This window comes from Lipotes vexillifer, unplaced genomic scaffold, assembly GCF_000442215.2.
Source record: "Lipotes vexillifer unplaced genomic scaffold, Lipotes_vexillifer_v1.1 scaffold1793, whole genome shotgun sequence".
Taxonomy (NCBI): Eukaryota; Metazoa; Chordata; class Mammalia; order Artiodactyla; family Lipotidae; genus Lipotes; species Lipotes vexillifer.
Window position 1 is genome coordinate 1 of NW_006791036.1, and position 10,503 is coordinate 10,503.

Here is a 10,503-nt window from a genome sequence, read left to right on the forward strand (position 1 = left end):
CTCAGAATAAAAGGGAGAGAAAGTAGAGAGAATTAGTAGAAGTAGGAGGAAATAGGAAAGAGAAAGAAAGCAAGAAAGAAAGGAGGGAAGGAAGAAGGAGGGAAGGAAGAAAGAAAGAATGAAAAAAAGAAAGGAAGAAGGCAAGAAGGAAACAAAGGAGGGAGGGAGGGAGGAGGGAAGGAAGGAATGGATGAGGTAAGGAAGGAAAAAATACAGAAAGAAAGAAGATACAGTAAAATAAAATAAAGTATAATCAAGTTATTGAATTAATAAAATAATTATTTAGAGGAAAAAAAAGGGACGGATAGAACCTTAGGACACATGGTGGAAGCAAAGTTATAGAGACAAAATCTTACATAGAAGCATACACATATACCCTCACAAAAAGAGGTAAAAGGGAAAAAAATCATAAAACTTGCTCTCCACTCCACCTCCTCAATTTGGGATGATTCGTTGTCTCAAAGAGGGAAGGAAGGAAGGAAAGATAGAAAGAAGGTAAAGTATAATAGAGTTCTTTAAATTAAAATTAATTATTAAGAAAAAAATTTAAAAAAAAACAATGGACGGATAGAACGCTAGGACAAATGGTGGAAGCAAACCTATACAGACAAGATCTCACACAGAAGCATACACATACACATTCACAAAAAGAGGAAAAGGGGAAAAAATCATAGATCTTGCTCTAGAAGTCCGCCTCCTCAATTTGGGATGATTCGCTGTCTATTCATGTATTCCACAGAGGCAGGGTACATCAAGTTGATTGTGTAGCTTTAATCCGCTGTTTCTGAGGCTGCTGGGAGAGATTTCCCTTTCTCTTCTTTGTTCTCACAGCTCACAGGGGCTCAGCTTTCGATTTGGCCCTGCCTCTGCGTGTAGGTCGCTGGAGGGCGTCTGTTTTTTGCTCAGACAGGACGGGGTTAAAGGAGCCGCTGACTCGGGGGCTCTGGCGCACTCAGGCCGAGGGGAGGGAGGCTTGATTTTTTAATTAACGTACTTATTCTTAGAACTGTTTTAAAGTTATAAAAAAACTGAGTGACAGTACAGAGAGTTTCCCCCATGAAACTATCAACTATTATCAATATCTTGCATTAGTGTGGTATATTTGTTACAATTAATGAGCCAATATTCATACGTTATTATTAACTACAGTCCTTTGTTTACACTGAGATTCACTCTTTGTTTTGTGCCGGTCTATGGGTTTCTGACAAATGCATGTCATGTATCCACCATTACAGCATCATATGGAATAAAATGCCCTGTGCTTTACCTATTCCTATTCATCTTTCCTTCCCTCTCCTTGCCTGGCAACCCCTGATTTTTTTTTTTACTGTCTCTATAGTTTTGCCTTTTCCACAATGGCATATAGTTGGAATCATACAGTATATAGCCTTTTGGATTGGCTTCTTTCACTTAGCAATCTTTCATGGCTTGACAGTTTTTCTTTTAAGCACTGAATAATATTCCACAGTATGGATGTACCAGAGTTTGTTCATTCATTCACCTACTGAAGGACATCTTAGTTGCTTCCAGTGTTTTGCAATTATGAATAAAGTCACTATAAACATTTATATGCAGGTTTTTGTGTGCACATGAGTTTTCATCTCAGTTCGGTAAATACCTAGGAACATGACTCCTGGATCATATTGTTGCATGTTTCACCTTGTAAGAAATTGCCCAAATGTGTTCCAAAGCAGCTGTACCATTTTGCATTCCCATCAGCACCAAATGAGAATTCCTGTAGCTCAACATCCTTGCCAGCATTTGGTATTGTCGGTTGTTTAGATCTAAGCCATTTTAATAGACGTACTGGCATACCATTTGTGTTTTAATTTGCAATTTTCTAGTGACAAAGGACATTGAGCTTCCTTTCATATGCTTATTTGCCATCTGTATATCTTGCTTGGTGATATGTCTGTTAAGATCTTTTGCCCATGTTTTAAATTGGGCTACTTGTTTTCTTGTTAAGTTTTAAGAGTTCTTTGAATGTTTTGGATACAAATTATTTATCTGGTATGAGTTTTACAAATATTTTCCCCCAGCCTATGGCTTGTCTTTTCATTGTCTTAACAGTATCTTTCACAGAGATGTTTTTAACTTCAATAAATTCCAACTTATCAATTTTATTTATTTAATGGGTCATGCTTTTGATGTTATTTCTAAAGAATTATAGCCAAACACAAGGTCACTTAGATATTTTCCTATATTTTTTTATAGAAGTTTTTTAGTTTGCATTTAACATTTAGGTCTATGATCCACTTAGAGTTAATTTTTGTGAAAGGCATAAGGTTTGTGTATAGATCCTTTTTTTCTAATATAGATATCCAATTGTTCCAGTACCATTTGTTGAAAGACTATCCTCTGTCCATTGAATTGCCTTTGCTCTTTTGCTAACAATCAGTACACTATTTTTGTGGGGATCTGTTTCAGGGTTCTCTATTCTGTTCCACTGATCCATTTGTGTATTCTTTTGCCAGTACCACACTGTCATAATTATTGTAGCTTTATAGTAAGTCTTGAAGTCAGGTAGTGTCAGTCTTCCAACTGTTCTTGAGTATCATGTTAGCTATTCTGGGTCCTTTGCATTTCTGTATAAACATTAGAATCAATTTGTCGATACCTACAAAATAACTTGGTGGGATTTTGACTGAGACTGAATTAAATCTACAGATCAAGTTGGGAAGGACTGATCAATTTAACAACATTGAGTCTTCATATCCATAAACATGGAATATCTCTGCACTTATTTAGATCTTTAATTTTTCTATCAGAGCTTGGTAGTTTTCCTCAGATCTTATACATATTTTGACAAATGTATACTTAAGCATTTAAGAGGGTTTTGGTGCAAATATAATGGCATTATGTTTTTAATTTCCAATTCAATTGTTAATTGCTGGTACATAGGAAAGTAATTGAATTTTGTATATTAAACTTGTATCTGCAACCTTGCTATAGTCACTTATTAGTTCTAAGAATTTTTGGTCAGTTCTTCGGGATTTTCTCTACAGACAATCATGCTATGTGCAAACAAAGCCAATTTTATTTCTTCCTTCCCTATCTGCATAGATTTTGTTTCCATTTATTGTCTTATTACATTAGCTAAGACTTCCAATACAATGTTCAGTAGGAGTGACAAGAAAGGATATACTTGCCTTGTTCCTGATCTTAGGAGAAAGTGTCTAGTTTCTCAGTATTATGTCTGATATTAGCTACAGGTTTTTGTCGATGTTCTTTATCAAGTTGAGGAAGTTATCACCTATTGCTTAGTTTGCTATTCTTATATAATTACATTTTTCTTCCTTAGCCTATTAAGGCAATGAATTTCAGTAACTGATTTTCTAATGTTGAAACAGCCTTGCCAACCTGAAATAAATACCCTTAGTCATGATATATGATTCATTTTACACACTGTTGGATTCAATTTGCTAATATTTTTTGAGGATTTTTGCATCTAATATCATGAGCAATGTTGGTCTGTTATTTTCCTTTTTTGTTTTGTCTCTATTTGGTTTTAGTATTAGCGTGAGGCTGGCCTCATAGAATAAGTTAGGATTTGCTATTTTTCCTTGCAGTTTGAGCAGTTTTTCTCACATATTTGATATTCTATTGTTATGTGAATACAAGTTAAGGATTTGTATATCATCTTGGAAAACTGACCCCTTTATCATTATGTAATGCCCCTCTTTATGAGTAATAATTTTCCATGCTCTGAAGTCTGCTTTGTCTGAAATTAATGCAGACACTCCAACTTATTTTGATTAGTATTAGCATGATATCTCTTTCTCCATACTTTTAATTTTTATCTGTCTTTATATTTAAAGTAGGTCTCTTATAGACAACGTAAAGTTAAGCCTTATTTTCTTTTATCCACTCTGATACTCTATTTTATTTATTTATTTACTTTTTAAATTTTATTTTATTTATTATTGTTTTTTAAAATTTTTGGCTGCATTGTGTCTTCATTGCTGCTCACAGGCTTTCTCTAGTTGCAGCGAGTAGGGGCTACTCTTTGTTGCAGTGCGCAGGCTTCTCATTGCTGTGGCTTCTCTTTGTTGTGGAGCACGGGCTCTAGGTGCATGGGCTTCAGTTGTTGTGGCGCACGGGCTTAACTGTTCCACAGCATGTGGGATCTTCCTGGACCACAGATCAAACCCGTGTCCCCTGCAATGGCAGGTGGATTCTTAACCTCTGTGCCAGCAGGGAGGCCCCTGACACTCTATTTTAATTGCTGGACTTAGGGCATTTAATTCTAAAGTTATTATTTATGTAGTTTGATTAATACCATATTTGTAAATGTTTTCTATTCACAGCACTTTTATTTTGCTTCTCTTTTATCATCGCCTCTTTTTCTGCTTTCTCTGGTTAACTGAGCATTTTATCTGATTCCATTTTCTCTTTTCTCCCAGCATATCAATTATACTTTTTTCTTATTTGTTTAGTTGTTTTCCTAAAATTTGCAATGTATATTTAAAACTAATCTAAGTCCACTTTCAAATAATACTATATCACTCCTTGGGTAGTGTAGATACCATATAAGACAGTATTCCCAATTCCTCCCTCCCATTTCTTATAGCACCACTGTCATTCACTTTATTTATCCATTTGTTATAATTACCCAATACATTGTTGATATTATTACTTTAAACAAATGGTTATCTATTAAATCAATTGAGAAAAACAAAACAATACATTTTACTTTGCCTTCATTTATTCCTTATCTAACATTCTTTCTTTCTTTATGTAGATCTGACTTTCTGACATATATCATTTATGGTCTCTTTGAAAAACGTCTTTTAACATTCCTTGCAAAGGTGGTCCACTGGCAACAAATTCCCCCAGTTTTTGCCAAAGTATACATTTTTCCTTTGCTTCTGTTTTTAATGTGGTAAAAAAGATAACATAAGACCTACTATCTAAACCCATTTTTAAGTTAACAGTACAGTATTGTTAACTACAAGCACAATGTTGTACAGCAAATCTCTAGAAATTTTTTCTCTTGCATGACTGGAACTCTGTACCCATTGAACACCAACTCCCCCTTACTCCCTCCTTGAGTCCCTGACAACCACCATTCTACTTTCTGTTTCTATGAGTTTGACTACTTTTGATACTTTGTAAAAGTGGACTCATGTAGTATTTATCCTTCTGTGATAAGCTTATTTCAATTAACATACTGTCCTCAAGGTTCATCCATTTTATAGCATCTGAAAGGATTTCCTTCTTTTTTATAGCTGAATAATATTAATTTGTATGTATGTACCACCTTTTGTTTATCCATCAATGGAAATGTAACTACTTTCCACTTCTTGGCTATTGTGAATAATGGTGCAATGGATATGGAAACACAAATATATCTCTGAGAACCAGATTTCAATTATTTTGGATATATACCCAGATGTGTGATTGCTGAATCATATGGTAGTTATATTTTTAATTTTTTGAGGAAACTCCATACTTTTTTCTATAATAGCTGTACCAACTTACATTCCTACCAACAGTATACAAGAGTTCGTTTTTCTCCACATCCTCTCTGACACTTATCTCTTCTCCTTTTGACTGCAGCTATTGTAACAGTTGTGAGAGATATCTCATTACTTTGATCTTCATTTCTCTGATGCTGAGCATCTTTTCATGCACCTGTTGACCATCTGTATGTCTACTTTGGGAAGTGTCAATTCAGTTTTTATGCCAATTTGTTTTAAAATTGGATTGTTTATTTTGCTATTGAGTACTATGAAGTTTTTTTTTATATTTTGCATATTAACCCTTGGTCAGATAAATGGTTGCAAATATTTTCTCCTATTCTGCTGGTTGACTTTTCATTTTGTTGATTATTTCTTTAGCTGTGCAGAAACTTTTTAGTTTGAAATAATCTCACTTATTTATTTTTGCTTTTGTTGCTTATGCTTTTGATGTCATATCCAAAAAAATCATTGTCAAGGCATTTATAAAAGTATAAATGCAAATTACCAATAAATATATGAAGAGCCTACATTACCAACAAAAGTAATGAAGGCAAAAACAGTAAGAATCCTTTCTCCCCTGATGAAACTGTTAAGAATGAAATAAAAATGATATTGTCCTTTAGTGATACCAACGTTAATGGTGAAGAGGCCCTTTTAGGTACTGCTGCCTGATGTATGCCTTGATGCCACTTCTGGAGAGCAGTGTAGAAATACTTATCAGAAGCCAAAGCAATAGCTACCATTCCACTGGTCATTTTACTTGCATGGATTTATCTGAGAAAATAGTTAGAGATATGGGCAAAGATTTAAGACAGAGATGTTTATTTATACTTGTAGAAATTAAAGGTAATTCAAATGTGAAATTGGGGAATAAAAAATCTATTATGGATTTCCATACATTTGGATTGTATAACACTAGGATATTTAATGACATGGGCAAATGTAAATAGTATAATTTTAAGTAGGTTTATGGGATGAATGGTGTTCCCTCCAAATTTATGTGCTTAAGTCTTTATCCCCAGAACCCCAGATCATGACTATATTTTGAGATAGGATCTTTAAAGAGGTAAAGTTAAAATGAAGCCTTTAGGGTAAGTCCTAATCCAATATGACTGATGTCTTTATAAGAAGAGCAAACTTGAACACAGACACAAGGCCGACCCTACTGACACCTTGATCTTGGACTCATAGCCTCGAGAATTGTGGGAAAATAAATTTCTGTTCTTTAAGCCACCTAATTTGTGGTGTTTAGTTATGGCAGCCCTAGCAAACTAATACGAGTAGGAAAATAAATGTTTAAAAAACTCTCTGTGTATGTATGTGTGCCGATAGTTTCCTTGTGAATATCTGGAACATGACACCAATTTTGTGAATATATATCTATATTAGCACTAAAATACTAGAAGTATGTACACCAAAATGTTAACAGAAATTGTGTCTGGGTAGTGATAAGGGATAATTTGTATTTTCTTCTCTAACTTTTATAATTTTTTTCCTATTTTTCCAGCAAATTGTGGCTTCTGAGTAATTTGTTAAATATAATAAAATATCATGGGTGGCACCCCCCACAAATTTAGAATCTATAAATATTTTGGCTAAGAATAAATTAAAACCTACTTTTCATCATATAGAAAAGCATTATACTAATAAAGTTAACTATCTGAGCACAATTTTAAGGAATATGTGTATTTATCTAAAATAATAATATGTTTAAAACTTGGAAGCCTATAGTTGATTTGAGATAACTTAGTCTTAATAGCAAACTCATTTTCATATATTAAATACATCAAAGCTTTTTCATCTCAGCATTACGTTATCCTTTACAATACCATGCTGTTAGCAAAATTTTAAATGGAGATTTATTGCTATGTAAACATAGATTTGATTACATTAGGCTGGATATTTCCTGTCATCCAGAGGACTCAAGCTTACTAAGGAGCATTTAAGTGTCCTAACCAACTGAAAAGATAAAGCTGAAATCTTCAAAACATCTTAAAATTAATTTTTAAAAGGATAAATTCTACTAAAGGCAATAAATCACCTTCTGCAAGTTCAACGTAATTAACACTGCACTTGAAGATACATATATCCCAAATAAAATAAATTGTCTGCTCTTCCTTTAAAGGTTTCAAATTTTGTGTCATATGATTTAGGCTTGTGGATTTCAAATGAAAGTGGCATTCCAGAAGGGTTCCGGGATAGTATTAATTTGCAGCTCTTTTCAGCCTAAATAAAAGTCATCTCCTATGCCTTGTAGTGAATAATCTAAACTAAACTACCTGACATTTCCACTCAGTCCAAAGAACAGACTGAAAATGTTGAATTGTCAGCAAAGCTTTGATGTAAATCAGTAGTCACAGGAGACTGCAAAGAAGGTCATAAAGTAACCAGTCAGTCAGCTCTTCAAAGGGAAGCTTTCTTCTTTTAAAGAAAAAAAAATTCTGACATGCTTCTTCTAAATTAAAGAATCATTTGGCCTCATTATTTTAAGATACAGTTTCCTTCCCATAAATAGCAAGATAATTAACACTGAAAAGCAATTGTTTTTGCCCAATGATCCAACAGAATTGTAAAAATACAAATCAGAAACAAACTGTTATTTGGCATGTGAGACTTTCTTCTTAAATTGTTTAAACAACATTTAAGCTCATGATTATCTCCCATGGATAAAAGAAAAGTAAGGAAAAAAAAAAAACTTCAGCATACTTTTGAAGTCATTTTCTTCGAAAAACTCAAAGCTCATTTTTTTCTCTTCTGAATAAAACCACTTCCAATAGACTGTATGTTGACATCTTTTCTACAAAAAGTGTGGTCTTCGCACAAAACAACACTGACATCATTTTGAGGTGCCCTAGAAAATGCAGATTCTTAGGCCTTACCTTGGACTAACGGAATCAGAATCTGATTCTTATGTGATTTGTATGCATGTGAAAGATTGAGACACACTACTGTACGTGATAACAACTCAAAATTTCCAGAAGCAATGTCTTATTGTATTTTAGTATTTTGTTCAAACCATTTCCAACCAAAGCCTGGGCACATAGCAATTTGTGAACTGGGTTTACTTTGCATATGATCTTTTTTTTTTTTTTAAGATCTTTATTGGAGTATAATTGCTTTACATTGTTGTGTTAGTTTCTGCTGTATAACAAAGTGAATCAGTTATACATATACATATATCCCCATATCTCCTCCCTCTTGAGTCTTCCTCCCACCCTGCCTATCCCACCCCTCTAGGTGGACACAAAGCACCAAGCTGATCTCCCTGTGCTATGCAGCTGCTTTCCACTAGCTATCTGTTTTACGTTTGGTAGTGTATATATGTCAACGCCACTCTCTCATTTCTTCCCAGCTTACCCTTCCTCCTCTCCGTGTCCTCAAGTCAATTTTCTACGTCTGCGTCTTTATTCCTGTCCTGCCCCTAGGTTCTTCAGAACCATTTTTTTCAAATTCCATATACATGCGTTAGCATATGGTATTTGTTTTTCTCTTTCTGCCTTACTTCACTCTGTATGACAGACTCTAGGCCCATCCACCTCACTACAAATAACTCAGTTTCACTTCATTTTATGGCTGAGTAACATTCCATTGTATATATGTGCCACATCTTCTTTATCCATTCATCTGTTGATGGACACTTAGGTTGCTTCTATGTCCTGGCTATTGTAAATAGTGCTGCAATGAACATTGTAGTACATGACTGTTTTTGAATTATGGTTTTCTCAGGGTATATGCCCAGTAGTGGGATTGCTGGGTCACATGGTAGTTCTATTTTTAGTTTTTTAATTTTTTAAGGAACCTCCATGCTGTTCTCCATAGTGGCTGTATCAATTTACATTCCCACCAACAGTGCAAGAGGGTTCCCTTTTGTCCACACCCTCTCCAGCATTTACTATTTGTAGATTTTTTGATGATGGCCATTCTGACTGGTGTGAGGTGATACCTCATTGTAGTTTTGATTTGCATTTCTCTAGTGATTAGTGATGTTGAGCATCCTTTCATATGTTTGTTGGCAATCTGTATATCTTCTTAGAGAAATGGCTATTTAGATCTTCTGCCCATTTTTGGATTGGGTTGTTTGATTTTTGATATTGAGCTGCATGAGCTGCTTGTATATTTTGGAGATTAATCCTTTGTCAGTTGCTTCATTTGCAAATATTTTCTCCCATCTGAGGGTTGTCTTTCTGTCTTGTTTATGGTTTCCTTTGCTGTGCAAAAGCTTTTAAGTTTCATTAGGTCCCATTTGTTTATAAAACAAAACAATGAAAAAAATGCATATGATCTTTTATACTCAGTAGAGCTGCATACCAGGTATGTTAGAATCCAAGAATTACATACATTTTTTTTTAGTTAGAAGGAAAAGAATATAAAGATGATCCAGTCTAACTCTTCACACAAGGCAAGATATTTTTTGTACGTTATAGATACTGGGTCAGTTAAGATACATTCAGTTACAAATGATGGAGGAACTGAAGAAGGGCTTAAACAAGAGAACATTTTTTTATACTAAGCAAGCAATGTCTTGCATTAGGAAGATCACACTTGGCCAATTCTGGGGCTCAACATTACCATTAAGAACTTAATCTCTTCTGCTGTACTCAAAGCATGACTTTGTCTCTAAGCTTGCTCCCTCGATGGTCACAAAATGGCCTTCAGAGTCCTAAATGGGACTGAACCATGATAAAAAGTGATATTCTAGAGCCCTCCATGCTGGCTTCTCCTTATATCTCATTGGCAGATTAGAGTTACATGTGGCAAGGAGAAGGAATTATCACGATTGGTCGTAAACTAATCAGGATTTATGCCTGAATCGTATTGGGAGAGAGGAGTATGGGGATAAGCTTCTAAGATGTTTTCCAAAGATTCCAACTCCTGGTATTCACACCCTTGTGTAATCCCCACCCACCTTGAGTGTTAGCTACAGCTAGTGATTTGCTTCTAACAAATAGAATATGGTGCAAGTAACGGAACATCACTTCCAAGACTAGATTACAAAAAGAATTTGGTTTCTGTCTTGCTTGTTTCTCTCCTTCTCTTTCCC